Below are 22,355 nucleotides of genomic sequence, written 5' to 3' on the forward strand. Positions count from 1 at the left end.
GGACTCTTTTGACTTGAGACAGTAAGCAAAATAGCAACCACTTAGAACACCTTAGCAACCACACAGCAACACCCTGGCAACCAACCACAACATGCTTTGAGGAGATGACTTTGGCACAGGACAGCTTCACTAAGAAAAATAAATATATAATATTTACAATAAAGCTCATTTAAGTAGCATTAGTAAATGCATTAGGTCATTTATGCAAAATGTTAAAAATACATTAGTATATATAGAAATAAACATTAACCAAGATTAATAAATCTGCAGATGTATTGTGGATGGATGGATGGATGGATGGATGGATGGATGGATGGATGGATGGATGGACGGACGGACGGACGGACGGACGGATAGTTTTGTGCCAGTATTATTAACGTGTGCCTTCCTTTGTCTTCACTTTCATTGGTAGCTACCACATTACATCCCTGGTCATTTACATAAAGTTTGAACTTTTCTCAACCGCATGTTGGTCATGTCGTCTCAGATCACAAACTCTCACTGAAAATGACATTGGGCCACTTTGTCGCTGCAAATCACTGTATCTGTGAAAGTCTATCCAGCGTGGCAGAGAGACAAGGACATTCGCCACAGCTGAAGACCTCTGGCTCAGAGACTAGTTATTTATTGGGGACTGACGGGGACTCTCTGTTTATTTGGCAATGTTCAGATTTAGAGAAAGAACTTCCCATAAAATCATGTTGACTCATTGTCACTGTCTCACTTTCTCTCTCACTTCACAGTCTGTGCATGATCAAGGTCACATTTGGACAAGCATCAAGCCTTTAGGAAGACTTACTTTGTGCACTTACAAATACACAATTTTGCACTCAGTCTCACTGTAACAAACAAGACATAAACTGATAAAATTACAGTATCAGCATCAGAGTGAAATATTTATCTGAAAAACAGCACACTCTGGTGGACAGAAATGATAATAACACTAATTAAGCATGAGGGAATAGACCGCAGCGACAGCAGGTGTGGTATAGTACCAGGTCTGAGCGCCAGGCTTCTGATGATCTTGATCTACAGGACATATGCTGGATACCGTGGAGTATACCAGACATGAGGCCAGCCCAAAAACCTGACCTACCAGTGAAAGATGCTAGAGTACTTCTCCCCAAACAAAAAGCCAAAGACTGTATAAAGAGGAGCAAATGGGTCACTTGTATAAAAATTAAGGGGTGAAATCGTTCAATTCAGCAAAACACTTACATTTATGCATTTAGCATATGCTTTTATCCAAAGCAACTTCCAAAAGCAATTCATCACAGAGCCAACAATATTCCCAGTAGCCTATACAATGCCAGGTTTAATAGAAAGCTAGAGTAGGAAACATACTAAATCAGAGGAAAAATGCAGAGAAACTGAGCTGGAAGAAAGGTGGTCACGCCTTTAAGTTCAAGAGCCAATTGTCTTAGTCTTTTTGCTAAAAGCATTGTCAAATTGCTTATAGAGTGCTACAGGGTTGACATATATTTTGTAAAAATGTAATCGAAACCATGACATTTCACCTTGATTTTTAATTTTGAGCTCTTTTATTGTTACTCGTCTTTCACGGGGTTTGTACCCGAGCTCTCCGCGAGCTACTGAGCAAGCTTAATAAGTCAGTAAAACTGAACATATGGAGCTGGTTAAGTAATGCAAACTCCAAAATATATTCGCTTACAAATCATGCACTATGGTAAAAAAGTGTTTTGAGGTCATAATTGTGCAAGGAGCTGCGTGAAAACTTTTTTTTTAATCTTGAAGGGGTCATCGGATGCAAAATTCGCTTTCATATGGTGTTTGCATATAAATGTGTCTTTGCAGTGTGTGGATAACCACCATTCAATGAAAAAAATCCATTCACTCCTTTTTTTTATCCTCAAAAAGCCTAAACTCTCAATAATCAAGTCGTTTTGGATTTTCTGAGCAATATGATGTCATATTGCTGATGATCCGCCCACGACCACTGACGGACTGTCCCGTATTAGCATATTTCTGCCCTCAGCCATTTGTATACTGTCTGCCAAGGCAGCACTTTACCTGTCTTGTGTCAACACGCCCCACGGAAGAGAGGGGTGGGGTGAGCAGTTGCTCATTATCATTTAAAGAGACATGCACCGAAACGGGTTGCTGTGAACAGAGCTGTTTTTGAGGAGGTAAAAAGGGTGTTGTTTTACCCCTTTAATAAGTCTTTATTAATCCATTATCTGCCCTGTAATCATAAATGTGTGTGAAAACGATTAAAAGTGCTTGCTGTTTTACTGCCTATAGTGTTCATTTCTTTTAGAAACTGCAGTGATACGTATTAGTACGTATTTTGTGTTTTGCAAAAATGTTGCCACAGGAATGTTTTTCTAATGAGCCTGTGTTGCGGCGAATTTACATAGATTTACACATCTAATCCAAAAGTCAATGGAAAAATCCTATTGGGTTTTTATCGATGGAACCAGGATGACGCTAACTTAAAGGTTAACCTACAAAATTGGCAAGACCGACCTCAAATAATTTTGTCTCTAGCCTGATTTCAGCTTTAGAAGCTAAATGTATTATGCTTTATCCTGACTTTATTGGCAAATATGTAATTTTTTTGACTGCGCTAAAGCATAAAAATAAGTTTTGCATTTATTTTTGTAGATATCTAGGAAGCATGCTAAGTTCACAAACGTGTTTCACAGAAAAACAATGCAACAACCAATTATTCTACTTTGAAATGTGCATTTTATGTTGACCTAAAAAGTCTCTGCATCCATCTAAAAAGCTCTATGACCAGAGGCATATTAAAATACTGATAAATCAACTCATCAACGTACAGTGTAAGGCATGTCCTCAAACTGGCAACCCGTATAAGCGCTGAGTCCGATATTTTGAATTTGGACTGCAGTACCAATTTCAGCCGCTAGCTGTCAATATTACATACTGCACCTTTAATAAAAAAGTACGCTCATCTTAACATAACTAAACTCATACATCTTATCTGATTTCACAATTCAGATCAAAATAGAGCCATATGTCTCATTTGTTTATTCTCCACAAATCTGTTATCCGTAAAATCTGAGCTGGGATTGAGAAAAGAACATCATAAGCATCTGTTTATGACTTTCTGCTTATTCCAATTTACTCTCAGCTGCTGTGGCACTGCAGGGGCTCTTCCTGCACACGGGCGGATGCTGATGAAATGGACATCCATGAGAGGACAGAGTGCATAAAGGGCCAGAGAACACTCCTCATTCTTGGCCTGCCGGGCTAATGCATGAAAGAGAACTCCTGCAGAAACTGGGTTGATCATCACACATCCCTCAGTGCGGGCTCTGTGGTGCATTCTGGGAAATCAGCACCACAGGAAGCCAACCTGCCTCCTGGTCCCCAGCATAGAGATTAAGTCAAGAACAGGGCAAGCTGTTACCCTGTCCTCAGATGACCCCCAAACCAAATGTTCCTTCTAAAATAAGAACAAAAAGAACTGACAGGATATCAAAAACACATCCACAGCCACAGTTTTAACATCCACTTTCTTTAAAAGCACTTCTTGCTTTTCAGTATGAACCTAGACCAGTCAACAACTGCTTTTTAGCTATTTTGTGGAAATTAAACAAACTGGCAAGAATCTATGGGATCAAATTTGACTATTGGGCAAATTTCAGAAATTGAGGAAAAATACACTGTTTTACAAATATTTAGGCAATGAAAGTTCTTAAAAAGAGCTTGTGTAAATCTTGTTCGATCCTCAAACTGTCAGTAAACCTGATAACTCCGCCCAATCTATATTGACTGAATGAACTGAAGTTCCGCAGCAGCCGCACAGCAGACAGCAGCTGAACGAAGTGTAGCAAGGGTAAACAAAGATCTTGTTGTTTGAATAAGTACTAAACACTATGTCTATAAAGGCTCATATTTGATTTATTTGATGTCTGACTGAGACATGGGACCTGAGAGAGAGGTTTAGCATTTGCCATCTGGTCATAACCAATACATAGCCTGCACTTAAATAACCTGTGCATAGAGTAGCATTTCATCTTTTAGAAAATGAGATTTTGGCCAAATGTATTTTACAACAGGAAAAACTGAGCACCCATATAGCTACAACAAAGTTTATAAACTGTTGATGAAAATGTAATGTGATGCCGCCGGCGCGGTTTCGTACTGGAACTTACACAAAGCGACTGAGTGATCCTCGTCACATATTTCTAAGAAATTTCTTCTTGGATTTATGATTGCTGATACACTTAATGTATTAACATTTAATCATGTTATAGTAATAATATTAAATTATGGTTAATTCAAGGCTGTTAATATGCACGTATTCGCTATCTAGCTATTTTTTTAATCTACAGTATTCTATACTCTCCGCTCGTCTTCACATGTATAAAACATGTTTTTTTTAGGGCTTTAGGGCTTTAGTCCTTTAGGGCTAAAGAAGCCCTGAAACCCTGTATATCTATATTATCTATATTAATTTTATGTTTGTTATTAATAGTGAATAAATCTAAAGCTTTTGAGACTATTATTTTGTTATTGAAGTTGTTATGAAAATCAGACCATTTCTTCCTTTTATGTATAGGCTTATTAAATAATCTTAATATAAAAAATATATATATATAAAAAAAGGAGGGGTGTGTCCTTTTTCAGTTTCAACACATGCCCCTCAAAAGGTCTGTGCACGGCCCTGCACCCGCTGATGTAGTTGTCAGAGTAAATAAAGAGAAGACAAACTTGTAGATGATAATCTGCCTGTAGCTGGTGCTATGCCAAAACTAAACCCAATGCCCTCCATGCATTCCCAGCTGCGATTGGTGGACGAAGTGTGGCGCTTAGGAGCACGCTCTAATTGGCTGAGAGAGGATGGCAGTCAGACGAGCCATTTCTTTCAACCCAGATGGAAGTGACAGCTCTGACCTTCTTTTTCCCAGAAAGGGAAGCAGGAAAAAAATCTCAAACTCTCCCTGGGTGAACTAGAGCCAGTTGGCAGACATCGAAGCCCCTGGCACTCGCACGTCCCTGAGCAGATAGTGTGATATGTGCACCCTATCCAAACCCTGCAACCTTTAGGGGTGTCTGTGAAGCTGTGAAGTCAAAGCCCCAAACTGTTTTGTTTGGGATTTTGATCATGCTGTCAGAACTCCCCACTGGGTATGGCATTAAATTGCCCAAGAAGAAGAAGAACATTTGCATTGACATTCAAAGACTTCAACTTTTCTATTCTGAAAGTTCAAAATAACTCAAAATAAACCCAAATTTGAACAGGCACACCACGGCGGCTGGGATTAATCCTTGGAATGTGGCATGTGCTGACAGTAAACAGTATTTGAATAAACGAAAAAGGAAATTGCGTCTGGATGAACATTAATTCCAAACCCACATGACAGTAGAAATCCTCACTTAAACCCTTGTTTAAACCCTTTTGTACATCATTTCAAAGCACTTCAAGCACATAACAAATACACAAGCAAAAACTCAGTAGAATTCAAATGGAGATAAAATCCATATGGAAATGCATGTAATACATTCACCAATTCCTACACTCTTAAAAATACAGGTTTTATCTACACTGTAAAAAATTTGCTGTAGTTTTGCAGCTATTTGCCAGTAACTTACTGTAGATTTAAATTTATGTTATTTACTGGCAACAGTTTGTTCAAAGTTAAATGAACATTAAACATTAACAAGTCTTTGTCTTTAAAGAATAAAATTATAAAATAACAATCTAATGCAAAGCATTCTGGGAACCAGAAATCTTCATCAACCTTTTTCTGTTTTTTTCCTTCAGATTTTGGTTCCCGGAATGCTTTGCGTGAGGATGTTATTTTAGTTTTATTCTGTAAAGATAAAGACTTGCTAATGTTTAATGTTCATTTAATTTTGAACAAATTGTTGCCAGCAAATAACATCAATTTAAATCTACAGTAAGTTACTGGCAAGTAGCTGCCAGTAATACTGTAATTTCTACAGATTTTTCTAACAGTGTATGGTTCCAAGAAGAACCTATAACATCCACGGAACCTTTTCATTGCACAAAAGGTACTTTATAATACAAAAAGTTTCTTCAGACTATTCATTATGTTCTTCACACTAAGAAAAATTCTTTAAAATTATTTTAATAACTGTTCACTGAAAGGTTCTTTGGAAGAAAGAAAAAAAGGTTCCGCAGAGGAAACAAAGTCATACATGTTCGGAACGACATGATAGTAAATAAATTACTATAAAATTTTCATTTTTGAGGGAAGTGACCCTTTAAGGTACAAGTATGCACCATATAGTAGTAGATAATGCACACAAGGGTACCATTGGAGGGTTTTGTTCCAGTGCAGTACTGTTATACCTTAAGTGTCACACTTTTTTCCGTAAAGTGCATATCACCAATTCAAAAAGTCAAACTGTCAGTCAGATGCATCGCTGATTATGCATGAGTTTTTGCCAAATTCCAGCTCACGTGTTTAAAAACACTCAGCTTGCCAAGACAAGCACTGGAGAACTTCTACACATTGAAAGTAATATACATAAGAGTATGCTGGCAGTTGCTGTTAACTGCAGGTTAAATAGGTACTATCCTTCATTCCTTCCCCCACTCTTCCTCTCTCCGCACGGAGACCTGGCTCACTCCCCTGCAGCCCCATTGCAGAGCTCTCGGCTCACACATACACACATGCCAGAAGGAAGATAGAACTGCAACTGGACTATGTTAGATGTAGACTGAGAACTGTCTTTGTTACAGTACAGTGCTGCAAAACGAAGACACAGATGCAGGTGTTTTATGGGCCTTTTTATTTGCTACAGAAAGAGGTTAGCATAAACCTGTAGCTTTGATTTAGATAAAGAGTCAGCCTGTCAGCCAAAGAGGAGTGGACATCATCTTCTATTGAAACACAGCTGAAGTACCATTTCCTCTTGAATTATTCATTTAAGACTGTCTCAGTATCTGTGAGAAATTCAAGCTATCAAGCTGGGCATTCAGTATCCTGTCAAACATTTCTCATGTTTGTACACTATGTGGAGAGGGTTTGTCAGTCTTTTAGGACCAGGGTTTTTGAAAGATTCGGGCATATGGTCTGTATATTATGGTCTGTATATTTTCTGATTGAGACTTACTATATCTCTTGTAAGTTCCCCTAATTAAACAAACAAACAAATAAATGAATTAAATATTACAAGAAATGCAGTACCATTTGGGGCTGGATTTTTTACAGTAAAAAATAATATTATTGTGAAATATTATTTCAAATTAAAATAGCTGTTTTCTATTTTAATATATTTTAAAATGTTATTTATTCCTGTGATGGCAAAGCTGAATTTTCAGCATCATTACTCCAGTCTTCAGTGTCACATGATCCTCCAGAAGTCATTATAATATGCTGCTTTAGGGCTCAAGAAACATTTCTTATTATTATCAATGTTGAAAATAGTTGTGCTGCTTAATATTTTTTGTGGAAACCATTATTTTTTCTCTCAGGATTATTTGATAAATGGGAAGTTCAAAAGAACAGCATTTATTTTACTTTTTTACTTTTGATCAATTTAATGCATCCTTGCTGAGAAACGTTTTAATTCTTAAAAAAAAAAAAAAACGTACTGATCCCAAGCTTTTAAACGGTAGTGTTAACTGAAGCTAAACTAAAAAAAAAAAAAAAAAAATCACCTATGATCAGAATCCAGAATGAACAATCCCAGTCACCATAATCAATCAAAGTCAAACACACATTTCATTGTGCATGTTATTCTAAAGAATTTCTTTCTTTTTTTTTCACCTCTTAAACATCTTTTCATGTTAGCTAGCATCATCTAGGCTGTACAGGTGGAATTTTTGGCATCGTTTTATAGTACTGTTGTAACCCTTTCTAAAAATCTAGTCAATAAGTAACACTCATTTAATGCTGGTTAATGATAATACTGTAAGTTGCATAAATAATAGCAAATAGTCAAGTTCAAAAAGACCACTGAGACGCATTAAGATCAAAAAGTTCTCAAGTAAACTTTTAGCTTACACATTTCACTCAAAAAGTTGTAAAAGTATGCGGGGATCATAGATTATATTTGTCCAGAATTTATATATATTATATATTGTCCAGGATAATAAATATTATATATATTCCTGCTTTAGATTTCCATTAGAAATTCTGCACATTCCTTTGGGATTTTTTGACAAGCAACAGTAACATCACTCATCTCATTAACTTGCATAAGACTCATCACAAGAGAATGACAAGTGTCTATCTGCGTCTCATTATTTTGTTTTCCCTCTGGCTTTCCTCTAATTTTTAAATCATTATTGTTTGCTGCGGGAGCTCGAGTAGTTAAAAAATTCACAGTGGGACTATTGGAATCTGCGATACAAATGATACTTCTGCAGCATCTTACACATGCAATTAAAGCCTTCAGGCTAGATTACACATCTGCTGTGAAACCTGTTAAAAACAAGCTTGCATAAGTGTGGTCGTGACACCATTCACTGCTCTGCACTTCCTACAGGCTTAATATGGATGCTAGTGCGGCGGTGAGGGTTATACGCTAGCGAAAATGGAGAAAGGGAGAAGAGTTATTAAATTGTGTTGTGTATAGATGCCAAATTAGTTTCAAATTTTCATTCACAAAGTACAATACAATCGCTTGAATATCATTTAATGAGTGACTCAGCGTTGACTCATAAAAAGAAACTGTTGGCTTAATCCAAAAAATTACAAGATTAGCCTCTTGCTAATCTTTTTTTATTGGCGAAGATTGGTCACATGCATTTTGTAAATGAGCATGCACGTTTATTAACACTCAGACACGTATGTGCAAACATCTATAAAACCAACAGCTGCACGTGTTCCAGTAAAAAAAAAAAAAAAAAATCTCTTTCACACGTCTCTGTGTGGGCGTCCACACATGGGAACATCGACCCGCCAAGCCACTTCCTACCTATCAACATGAACATGTAAACATTCATTAGATTGGAAGAGCCTTAGAGTTTTTCCGGCTCTCAGAGGGCCCGATGTGCATTCAATAGCAAAGAGAGGAAGGCTAATGAAAAGCCCTTCTGCTGCAGCTTCGTATGAAAACAGAAGCAGAGAGAAAAGCAAAGCACTGCTTATTAACTGTCTTTTGTTTTGGTATTTTGCGGGTGTGCGTCACGCTCATCAGCAGCTTGAAGGGCTCTCTGCCTCCCGCTCAACCCACTCACAGATCCTGTGTACTGGAAACATTCCCTCCACCTCTATCTACAACTGTAACTATTATACCACTGTATTACAATTCAGGGCTACAAGGTTCTTGGATGTGGATCTTGGGCAGTTTTGAATAGCCAGACATTTGATAAGCATAGTCTATTCTACACAGCAGAAGCTCACTTAAAGGAATATTTCAGGTTCAATACAATCAACAGCATTCTTGATACAATGTTGATTACTGCAAAAACAGGTGAATGGGGTACATTTTTAGAGGATTTAAATACAGAAATGTGAAGCTTGTCATTTTTATACAAGCACTCCTTCGGTTGAAATGTGTGTAATACTTGAGCTGTAAAGTTGTTATTGTCATTTCTACAGTTGTTTTAAAGTTTAAAGTTTATGTGGTCATGGCAATGAAGAAACTATATAATATGATTTTATAAGGAAAAAGTCAAGTACATGCATATTCTTAACATCTTGTGGTTATACTGTTATTGTTAACTAAAACTATTACAATTTATTTTGTTAATTGAAATAGAGATGAAAAATATTTGAATATTAGATGAAAAACGTATAAATACTATAATAGTATATAAATAATAGTAAAATAACACTGAAACATTAACATTTACTTCCATTGTAAGTGCTTTAGTGTAACCCAGAATGTTGCTCTTTTTTTAAGAAAAAGAGGGACAATATAAATTTTTGTTCTACTCGACCTTATGCAATAAGCACTATCAATTTATCTTGTACTAAACCCATAATATTCCTTTAAGGCTGCTTCACACTGACCCAACAAACAAAAATATCATTTTCTTAGCGCAGTGTGAATTAGACTTCAGACTGGACAGGATAAAGCTGTCTGGCCAACATGTAAATCTATCAATCACTTATGAAATCAGATATAAGACTGTATCAGCATGGGAACTTGTAAACATGACTCTGTTTCCCAGCGGACTGATAAAATGCACCCTGACTCTGAGACTAGGGCACTGTCCCAAATAGCCCATCTGAAATATACTTGTGGTCTTGTGACCTTCCCTAAAACATGTTTGTGAGATCCAAAAGACTGTAGGATATCCCATTTGCCACTGTATTATTCAGAAGGGTCCTCACAAACACCCCCTTTAGGCCACACTGGAGCACACTTCACCACAGACTACTATCACCTATGTGGCATCATGTCACCAAAATGTGGAATTTTGTTACTGAGGCCGGCATTTTGGACAGGGTCCAACTGCTATATACGTACATTAAGTAAGAAAATAATTAGTGTGTCTGAAATCACAAGCACGCAAAAATGTAAAATTGACCCACAATGCCTAAAAGGGAAGGAGTTCTCTTTTATAATTTTATATATTGCATAGAATATATATTTATACTGCATAGAAAATAGCTGCCCGGGACTATTGCCAAAATGGCCGTCGAGTGAACTAACTTGGCTTAAAGGAATAGTTCACTTTAAAATGAAAATTCTTTCATCATTTACTCACCCTCAAGTTGTTTCAAACCTGTATGAGTTTTTTTTCTTTCTTTTTTTTCTTCAAAATATCTTCCTTTGTGTTTAGCAGAAGAAAGACATTTTTATATGTATGAAAATATGTACAGTATAAAAGATCAGAGGCGCTGCATAAGACATGTTACTGCAATGCGTGCGGAGTCGTAATAAGGTCTGCTGTGTTGGTCGTGAGAGAGATGTGCTGCAGGGATTGGCTGGTACCTGTCTAGGTGGTGGTACTCCAGTGATGATTGGTGGCGTACTTAGGAGGAGGCTTCAGGGCCTGGAAGAGTCTCTCAGTGTGATAAACACCTGCAAACAGATCATGAGGAAACACTGTTAGCTGCAAAACATATACATATATTAAGTGAATGTTTTAAGGCTGTTACTGATAAAGAAAATATCTGTAGAAATTTGGGAGGAAGAACACATGGGAGTATGTGTTGCTAACACACAGAATGAGCTCATTAGTTCTTTAATGAGATCGCATTAAAGCAATAGGCAATCAGCGTACAATTGTCTACGACACACACACACACCTGGACACACCAAAGAGACAGACCTTCACTACAGCACACACATTTAGTACTGAATGGCACACCTATATAGACTGCAAAACCCTTAATTTTCTCACTTTGCAAACACAGGCAGTACGTTAGGCTACCGACATGAAGGCTTATTATGCTTTAAATTTGCAGCTACCATTACTTCAGTCTTCAGTGTCACGTGACCCTTTAGAAATCATTCTAATATGCTGATCTGATACTCAAGAAACATTTCTTATTCTTATTGATGTTGAAAAAACATTTTCTGGATTGTTCGATTAATAGAAATTTCAAAAGAAGATAATTTATTTGACATCTTTTGAAGTATCTGAGTGTATTTACTGTCATTTTGGATCAATTTATTAAATTTTTTTGTAATCCGGCTCTCAAAAAGTATGAAAAATTTGGATTTATCAGCCAATATATGGGTTATCGGCTTTCAAATATAAAGAATTATCGTTTAGCGGTTATCGTACCGGGCAAAATTTTCATATTGCTGCATCCATTTAAAAAATAACTTTCTGACCCCAAACTTTTGAACGCCACTTCACAGAGAAGACAAACCCTCAATGCAGAACGATAAGCGGAAAGAAAGACTAAATAAGTTCAAAAATTTCTCATGTTCGTACACTATGTGTACTAATCTTTTAGGACCAGGGTTTTGGAAAGCTTCAGGCATATGGTCTGTATCTTTTCTCATTGAGATTTACTCTATCTATTGTAAGTTGCCCTAATTAAACAAACAAACAAATAAATAAAGTAAAAAGTAAATTAAATATTCCAAGAAATAAGTTTAATCTAAATAAAAATGTATTTTACCCAATATTTGTATTTTCTGAGTATAAACGTCATTAGCTTAGCACATGCTAACACCAAATTCTATTGAAATCAATTGTAAGGAGTGCTGTTTGATGACACAGCAAATTGAAGCCTATGTAGAGCTGTCCAAATTAGTCACATTTATATTTAAGATGCCTTAGAAGTTGCCTTTATAGACTGTAAACAGCAAGGCACCTCAATATGTTTTGAAACAGACCATTTATCTCCTTCACACACTCCATGGACATAAAGAAAGCCTGACATAGATTTTCACTGCATCATTCTGTCAGCCATTCGTGGGCAAACAAGTCTCTGATGGAGGCACAAGAGAACATCTCCACAGGCCTGAACTAAATAAAGAGCTCTAGTTATCAGTGTATGACAGCAGCTCTGACACAATAGTCACCTCTGCTCAACTCCATTCATAGCCGCTTCAACAAGTCTTTATTATGGAGAATAATGTACTCATGACTGTAGCTTTGGTTCCAGATAAACCTGAACAACTCTATATTCCCTTCAGCTTTTGGGACTGTTTGTGTGAATGATAGAGTTATAAAGAGTGCCAGTAATAACCTAGAAAAATCTGAAATGAAAAGATGGACATATTTAATGGTTTACTGGTGTGTTTATCCTCTATCTGTTATCCCCTATACAACAGTACTGCAGTGTTAACATGGTGTGTAATCAATATCAGAATAGCAGACATTCTGGCAGACTAGTTTTAAAGGGAAAGTATTAAAGGGATAGTTCACCCTAAACAAAAATTGAGTCATCATTTACTCACCCTGGTGATGTTCTAATGTCATATGCCCTTCTTTCTTTTATGGACCACAAAAGGAGAATTTAAAACAAAAGAATGGCTTTTCAGGGTTAAAAATAATATCATCGCTGGGAAATGCATCTAAAAATGTTCAATAACTTTGCAAAATAATACAAATAGCAGGTCTAAATCTATCTACATTATGTATCTTGTTCTGGTGTTCTTGTTCAGAAATGAGCAGCAGAGCTCCGACTCCCTACTTGCGCTTCAGGGAATCTGACGTGAAAATGTAGCGTTTTCCTCTCTGCCACCAGATAATATGCAAGCGCTCCACACAGTGACTCACACTGCATGAACATGAGGGCCCTTTGCGGCATGTTCACACTGAGAACTACAACAAGACAGAATAATACCACCCTCGCAGGCATAGAGAGCCCCACACGAGTCCCAGAAGCAGCAAACTGACACACTGTACTGCTGCAGCAGATGGGATTTAATGCGTCCTTAACACACACCAACACACAGAAGCAAACAACTGTCATGCATACACACTGAAAACACACAAGTAGGCCTACATACTAACAAAGTTATAAAAAAGTACTCTATTCCACACTATAATGGCATTGGTAACTAAAATGTGCATTATTTTATCTATATTAAAAAAAAAATCATATATGTATAAATTACAAAACTATATATAAATATAATAAATCACTTTTAAATCACTATTTTTGTCATGTTTTCCAGACAAATATCCCTAAAACAAGATCAATTTAACAAAGCAAAAAGCCAGATCAATTAGGACAAAAAATGAAATAATTTAATTAAATATATACTGTATTCTCAATGTATATTGTACCTTACATCACACAACTATAGGATGGTTAAAAATGTTTTGTTTTTTTAAACTCATTAAGATGATTTGCATTGAATTTATTACGCTGCAGTTCCTTCCTAAAATTACCGGCCAGTTTTATTTACTCACCAAAGCCAAATCATATTGGCACTTAGTGAGTGTACATTTTGGACCCTGAACACTAGGCAGTACAGGCAGGGGAGGACAGCGAGAGGGGGGAGGATGGGCCCAGTGCTGTCTGGAAAAGATCTGTGTTAACCGCAGGCTCTGGTGTGGCCATCTCGCTTTCTTTTCAGGATGTCATTATGTGATTTTCAGAGCGAGCAGTGTCTAAATTAGCCCTGTGCCTCCCTCAAATAAACTCACTGACTACACAACTCAAAAAGAGAAAGAGAGGGGAAAAAAAGAACTGCGTTAACTTGGAGAAACTCCAAATCAAGCACATTATTCAAAAACCTGAAAAAGGCAGAAGCCAGAGTGAAAAATAGACACATGACAGCAGAGCTGCTGTATGGCTGAATGTTCAGAGCAGATCTGCATGTTTAAAGCAGGAAGAATGGCAGATGGCATAAATATGCTTCTGCTGAACTGCTATCTCACCCCAGCACTGTGGTCTATGAACACTACACGGCCAACAGACGGGCTTTATGCACTCCAGAATGTGCATTTCCATGAAACCACAATAGTTTAGAACTAAAATGGCTTGATAGCAGAGAGAAGAGTCTCTGAAGAGTTCAACAACTTTGAGGTAAAAAACTTCTAGATCTATAGTGCTCATCTGCCTTTCATTTTCCTGACTGCGAGAACATCTTCCTCTGCCTTGGGAAAACATACATTATATTTTATAATTCAAAGGATATTTTTATTCTGTATTACAACATATTTCTAAAATGGTAGGGGAGGGGGGGTCTTTATACAACGAATGGCCTTGTAAAAAAGACTGTTCATCTATCACTCACAGTCTCATTTTCATCTGCATTAAATTCAATATGGTGTCTATGGTGTCTATTACTTAACCTGCCTAATGTCTATGAAGTTGGAGGGTAGGGGTTGAAAAGAAAGAGGGATTTATGACAATCTGAAAAGCAAAGTTGTTTAGAAGGCAGAGCAAGTAATACAAAGGATTACACTTTTTTTAATCCAGAAAAACATGCACAAGTAGACCAGGAATGTGTGCATCAAGAAAATAAATAAGTCAATTTTGATTACATGTTGACTTTAAATACCTCTTCCCTCTAGAGTTAAGTCATCCAACCCACTATCAGCAAACTTTAATGTGCAAAAAGCCTAGGGCGGCCACAGAGACGAGTGTGATTCCTAGGGACACCTATTTTTAGTGAAATCTTTCAGGTAGTGTGGACATTTTATGTGAGCCGTCCCGCCAAAAAAACAAAAAAAAAACATTATCATTAGAAGACTAAAATTAAAACAGATTTTGTTTTTATAGAGCCACACTGGTAAAGACACCCTTGAAAATAGGGAACTAATTACTTAAGGACTATGGCTTAGTTATTCATGATAAGGATGAGTTTGTATTCTTAAACTTGCCTTAAAAGACATCTCAAATTTTGTCCTGTGATAATAAAGATATCATTAAACAGTGTTAAACAGTATTAAACAGTGTATTATTTTTCCCAGAGTCAGTCATCACATTTCACTCTCTTGTAAAGATACTAATAAAAATGACAAGATCAGTTGATGGATTTTGGATTTATCTTTCATTATATAGTAATATTATCTGAGCTATGGGCTTTCCTAATATCTAATTTATGAGATTGTTAAAATGGTTGTCTCTGTTATAGCAGATGATGGCTTTGTAATAAAGCTGGAGACAGTTTTCTTCTATTAAAGAATAATTATTTGCTAACAAGCAAGGGATAAAAAACAAGCATTTCTGTGTAGAGTTGTTAATAAATCAAGAGAATGTGGGATTGTTGTTTTAAGAGGCAGATTTCCCACTAAAGACTGTTTAAACCTGCTTTAAATGGACAGACAAAGTACAGTTTACCAGGATTTATTTTTAATTTATGCTTTACCGTTCAGCTGTGATTAGAGACGAGAATTAGAGATTAGAGATAAGAAACTTTCAGAGAGGTTTGAGAGAAAATTTACAGAGAGGTTGTTTCTGAAATTCATATTTTTTTAAAGCAGCCCCAATTTAGTCATTAAAGCACTGCTTTTGTAACAAATTTATGGAATTAACAACAAATTTGACAACAAATCTTGACTTTTCTGTTATGCTGCATAATCTGTAAAAGGCAAAATGCTGTAATATTGTCAAAACTGATGAGTTTGGATCAATTATGCTCAGATTTGGAGAATAGGGAGAGTGAAAACAGATTTTCTCTCATTAATCCCAGCCTCAGCCCATTCAGAAATGTCGGTACTTAGGTAGAAACCTATACATAGGAGCCTGGCAAAAATTTTAATATTAAAGAAAATCGTTAGATGGACTTAGAGGCTTTTGCATCTGAAGTCTTCATTTATATATATATGTTTTTACTTTCTACAGAAGAAAATAAAAAGTCATCCTGTCCAGTCACAACTCCTCAAAATGAAAGACAAGCAGCTTAGGTTTAATACCCCTGTATGGAATATAAGTGTGGGAATGCTCTGAAACCTTTCACGCTCTAATTTCATGGAATGCACTAAATAACAAAGCATGATCACATTGCAGGACCTGGTATGACATCATATATGGAGTTCATGGAGTTCCTGAGATGAGCGGAAGCTGTGACTGTAGTATCAGACTGAGAGCATCTCTCTCTCTCTCTCTCTCTCTCTCTCTCTCTCTCTCTCTCTCTCTCTCTCTCTCTCTCTCTCTCTCTCTGTCAGCAGGTTGAGGACCGTGTCCTGTCTGTCTGTCTGTCTGTCTGTCTGTCTGTCTGTATGTCTGTCTGTATGTCTTTCTGTCTGTCTGTCTTTCCTGCCCCTGCCAGACAGAGAAGAAGGGGGTGACCAATTCCCCCTTTTGGGCATTACATCATTGCTTTCCCTGCTGCAGTGCCTCCCAATGAAAGAGTCTGTGTGCCTGCCAAGTAAACAATTCTGTCTCTTCACATGCTTCCATACCGCACTGAGAAGAGTTTAAATACATCACAACTGACATATGTCATGTCACGGCAACATAAAAAACATGAACCCATCAGTTAACATTTGGCATCTTTCAGAACAGAAGCTCTTTTAAAATTTTCTTTACGTAATGAGCATGTTTAAAGGGAATGTTCACCCTGAAACGAAAATTCTGTCATAATTTACTCACCCTCATTTCGTTCCAAACCTGTATGGATTTCATTCTTTCATAGAACAAAAATTATAAATTTTACCTTTTGTGTTCTATGGAAGAAAGAAATTGACACAAGTTTGGAACAACAAGAGGGTGAATACATTATTAGAGAATTTTTGGATTAGAGAACCTTCATTTGAAATGTTCCTTTAAGAAAAGTAAAACTGCAAACAATGATGCACAAACATTTCCATTAAAAAAACACTTTCTTCACAGGACTCATATCCAGCTGGGAATGACTGGAGGTCTAATATCTGTGCTGAAGTGAAAATGCTCAACAAAAACAGTTAAAGGGGTGGTTGACTATGATTTCACTTTTCTAACTATAGTTAGAGCAGTGGGTCTCAAAGTGTGGGGCGCGGGGTTCTCAAAGGTTACTGCAGGGGGGGCGCGGGAGATCTGCAAAAAAATAAATAAAAAAAAATACAGCTGTTACGTTACTACGGCGTTCAAGTGCGTGAAAGCGGTAGTGATAGCGCTCTTCTTTTATAAATCGGCAACGAACGGCAATTACACTGAATCGTTCTTCTTCAGACCGTTGGAACAAGCCCAACCTAGAAGTTGCTCGCCAAAGAAAAAAAACTCTTCAGCGGACGTGCGCGCTCTGGTGAGAAGACCAACCAGACGCTGAGCTCGTGAGGCACTCTCCAAAGCTGCTATATTAACTTTTAATTATGAATTAAAAGTTAAAGTTCTGGTTTATTATTCTCTCTTACTGTTGATTCAACGACATGACAAATTAAAACTATTCCTGTTTGCATTGCACGTTTTTATTTTATTTTGTAATTTTTTTTATTTTTCAAGGAGAAATAGAGAAAGCAGGCCTTCAATAATTTCCTAAATCACTTGTAAGTTTATCATTGCACATATTTCATTGTAAAAAAAACGTTCCGCTTATATAAAATGCTTTTGTTTCGTCTGATAAACAAAGTTTTTGAATCATAACACGTTTTCCACGCTGTATCGTCAAAAATCGCGGAGAGGAATGTCTCCACGGAAACGGAGATCAACAATTTGATTCACATTCCACACTACAACGTGAAAACGGCGTTTTCAAATGTATCCACTTTGGAGTGCGTTTTCATTAATAAAAACGCCATCTCATTGTGGACGGAAGGCCAAAACGGAGAGAAAAGTATACGTTTTTTTTTTTTTTTAACCGTCGCTAAAACAGGCAAGCCTCTCCTCATCACGGGGCTTGTTCTGATACCAGCTGTCCGCCAAAAGGCAATAACAGACAAACTGACGGTTTATCTCAAGATATGAGACCGATCAATATCACGCATTTGCGATCCATAAGACTGTGTAATGTCGTAAATATTAATAATAGGATGAATTTGAGCATTTAATATTCGAATATTATTTACAATAAGGAATGGAATTCGAATAGTAGCCTATTATAGAGGAAGATTGACAGCCCATATATATATAATTTATTTTTTGGGGGAGGGGGGGCCCAGATTTTTTTAAAGGTTTAAAGGGGGGCGCGACCAAAAAAGTTTGAGAACAACTGAGTTAGAGTGTAATGTTGCTGTTTGAGCATAAACAACATCTGCAAAGTTCAAAGCAAAGGAAGTTATTTGCTTTTAAAGAAATCATTTTTTAAGGACTACAACCTACGGCTGGTAGGGACTACACGACATTCCTCCCATCACTAACCCTAAAATTTACATAAACCCCACCCCCGGGAACACACAGTCCATGTTGAGAAGAGGAAGAGTTGCTGTAGTGCAGCACGTTCGTGTTTTGTGAGTCTGCTCAAGCTGTTGCGTCTTTTCACACGCAATACATTACGTAACACAAATGCAATATGCTACTCAAAGACTTGAAGATAGTTAACTCCACATCAGCAACATAAATTCATCAACTAACCTTTCAGAAACGTCCTGTTGCATTCTACATGTTGTCACTTCTTCTTGAGTCTCTCCATCATTGTCCAACAGTTTAAACATAAAAGGCAGAACAGTTTCTGATATTTTAGTGCTTGTCTGCGTAAGGTAATCAAAGCTGCTAACACACACACACACAAGCTTTTGAAGCTCCGCCCTCTGTGCCGGGAGCACCAGCTCATTTGCATTTAAACGCATTTACACACAAAACGAACGACACGTTTTTGCTCACCCTCGAAAAGAGACAATTTTAACATGCTGTAAAAAATAATCTGTGGGGTATTTTGAGCTAAAACTTCACATACACACTCTGGGGACATCAGAGACTTATTTTGCATCTTGTAAAAAAGGGAGCATTATGACACCCCTTTAATCAATCTCAAAACCTGTATTTTTACTATATTTACAAATGACAACAGGCAAGAGAAAATAATGTGTTACAACCGACTAACATGTGTCTCTATATCTAAGCACTCTGCGCACCAAGGTTTTTTTTTTATTCAAACACTGTCAGTTATATCACTGATTAAATTATTGGTCATCTATATTTTAAAAATCAATGGTATCAATGGTATTATCATTAATCTAATATATGCATAGGTTTATGTGAATGCATAGCACATACTTAATGTGCTATGCATTCACATAAACCTATGCATATATTAGATTAATGATAATCGAATAAACTGTACATTATTTTTTTAATATACAGTACATAATAATATTGTGCATATATAACCATAATTGCTTTTTCTTATATTTGAGACCAGGCTGTGCTTCAATGCAGCAGTCGGTGTCACTGAGGACAGCAGTTGGTTCCTGCATCAAGCTTTCTGCCATTACAGCACTGCAGGAGAGGGATAGACAGTAGACGAAACTGTCAATGGCCTTCTGGCATGATGCATGAAGACTACAGTCACCTGTATCGTGACCTTATTCAGCACAGACACAGCGGTGTGTTGAGGGACAGAGATAAATGAATGAGAAAAGGTCACGTCGCGTATGGCACATGCTTTCTGTCATGACCACAACAGCTGAGGGGGAGAAAAGAATTGGGAAAGGAGTGGGCGATGGCGTTTAACAACAATATAAACCAAGAATTCCTTTTGTCAACTATTCAGTGATGAAACTGTCTCTAGTGAGATTCTGAGATCAGCCAGCCCTACAATATGTGTACTGCAACACATACTGCTCGGTGGCATGACAGCATTTAATGTGCAATGGCAGAAAAAGCACAATAAATGTAGTCTATACAACTTACACGCTATACTAGTCTAGAAATATTTAAATGTCAGTCTATTTCTCGCATAAAGCTAAATTGTTATATACTGATAATTTTCCCCTCTGCTACAGCACGAGAACAGCTCTGAAATAAAAGTATTATTGGCATCCAACTTGAGCAATGGTTTGAAAGCTGTTCTTGAAATGGAATATTATCAGTTACAGTATAGAAAAAAGCTACATGGAAAATTATAACTGACCGAATCCCCTAAGGAAAAAACAACAAAAGACACAGCCCTATATAGATTTTAAATAAATAAATATACATACATATATCCTTGTATACAATGCACATGCATACACACACGCATTCAATAAAAAATTATATGTAAATTAAAAACTAAAGTAAATTTCCCAACCACTGTGCCGCAGCACTAGTGTGCCGTGACAGGTGGTCAGTTGTGCTGTGTAAAAGAAATAAAAAGAAATGCTACAAATAAGAATATATTGTGGGCGGAAACCTCGTATCTCTATATTTTGTCATTTTTGTTCTATCATTTTTAAAAATGAATGCTATTAAAAAAAGTTGTGAAAGGTAAAACCTTGTCACTCCACTGGATCCTTAAACTATCGGTCAAACCTCATAACTCTATCGCCTCTATTGTGAATGAAGTTCCGCGCACAGTCTCTACTTGTTTTCAATGCAAAGGTAAATAGAGAACTGGTGTTTGAGTAAGTACACCATTTTCTTTACTCAATAAACACTTTGTCTATAAAGGCTTGTGTTTTTTTTTTTTTTTTTGTATTTAAAGAGCGGAGAAGAGTCTTAGTCAGGTATTTGCCATCTAGTTGAAGCAAATATACTGTTTTAAATATCCTGTGCATGATATAAAAGCGCTTCTTCTTTTACATCATGAGATTTTGACAAAATGTATTCAAAAGCAAGAAAATACAGTATATATATATGTGTGTGTGTGTGTGTGTGTGTGTGTGTGTGTGTGTGTGTGTGTGTGTGTGTGTGTGTGTGTGTGTGTGTGTGTGTGTGTTTGTGTACGTACACACACACACATATATAATCAGTTATAATATACATATACACACAGATGCATAGCATATGAATATTTTTTTATTGAATTTTCAGCTATAAATGTAGCATATATTGATATATCACAGTATGAGTAATTGTATATCATGGTAACTGTATAATACTATAAAATACAATTGCTCATACTGTGATGTAGTATTTAAGTTACTACATCACCCACCCCTGGGGACCCACACCATCATTAAATCACTGCCACCATCACTGTTATGCATCTGGACAGTCTATGGTGATGCTAATGGAGGGTGTCTAGACAGTCACCATCACGTCACCCTGACTCCAAAAAGCATGTTATCCCGACCGGCAAACACACAGACACAAAATTACATGACAACACATAATACACATCTGCTTCAATGTGTCCAGCATGCTAGTTAACAGGTACACTGATTCTCAAAAACAGCAGGAAAATGCACAGGCGATACATCATCAAAGACATTCACAAAATAATGAAAGATGCTGACAAAAGCTGAAAAAAATGAGGAAATTTAAAAACATAGAGGAATGTGAAAATGCCGGTACTGCCCATATCAGCCTGTCAGATTCTCACTCACCTTATGTGCCAGAGCGTTACACACAATGACGCAGCATCTCTGCAGCACAGCGAGCAGGGAGGCAGAGAACAGGAGGGAGACTGAAAGAAAAGCGAGAAAAAAGGGATAAAGAGCCTACCTGATGAGATCTGCGGCTAGGATCCTGTTCTTTAGCGTGTAGCACAGAGAAAGACGGAGAACCTCAGATGGACCTGGAGAGAGAGAAACAAAGGAGAAAGAAATGTGGCAGGTGAGCTCAAGGTGTCCGCAGAGTTTCCCTTATATCAGTCACATGACCTCAGCAGCTACAATACACGTTCCTCGTCAATGGCCAGAGACACATGTGTGAGTTTAGCATGCGCCGTTCATACTGCCACCTTCCAGCAAGTGGGAGAGTGGTATGAGCGAGGGGTAGGGCGCTGTGTGTGTGTGTGTGTGTGTGTGTGAGTGAGAAAGAGAGAGAGTGTGTGTATGTGTGGCTGAAATGATAATATAATTAACATGTAAGCAAAAGCAGAAAAAAAAAGAAAAGAAAAAAATCTGTGATTGAGCAGAATGTTCTAGAACGAGCTCAGATGCTCTGAGGCTACATAAAAGGAGAGCAGATGAAAAGAATGACATTGCATACAATTAAAAAATCTATCTACAATGCAGTATCTCTATATTGTAACAGTTATAGATAATGATAATGGTAGTTTCTAAAAAGATTTCCCCA

At 37.1% G+C, this 22,355-nt stretch overlaps 1 protein-coding gene across 5 annotated transcripts in view; it reads right to left on the bottom strand.

The window, feature by feature from the left end:
- The window catches only part of map2 (microtubule-associated protein 2), a 116,673-nt gene that overhangs the window by 57,101 nt on the left and 37,217 nt on the right, over positions 1 to 22,355 (bottom strand). For all 5 annotated transcript variants that reach the window (XM_081369396.1, XM_081369395.1, XM_081369394.1 and 2 more), the window contains exons 2-3: positions 21,780 to 21,852; positions 10,852 to 10,941 (exon numbers count right to left, since the gene is read on the bottom strand). The gene's annotated coding sequence lies outside the window, so the exon portion shown is untranslated. The remainder of the gene's footprint in view (positions 1 to 10,851; positions 10,942 to 21,779; positions 21,853 to 22,355) is intronic.

The sequence above is a fragment of the Scardinius erythrophthalmus genome (assembly GCF_964197995.2).
Source record: "Scardinius erythrophthalmus genome assembly, chromosome: 6".
Taxonomy (NCBI): Eukaryota; Metazoa; Chordata; class Actinopteri; order Cypriniformes; family Leuciscidae; genus Scardinius; species Scardinius erythrophthalmus.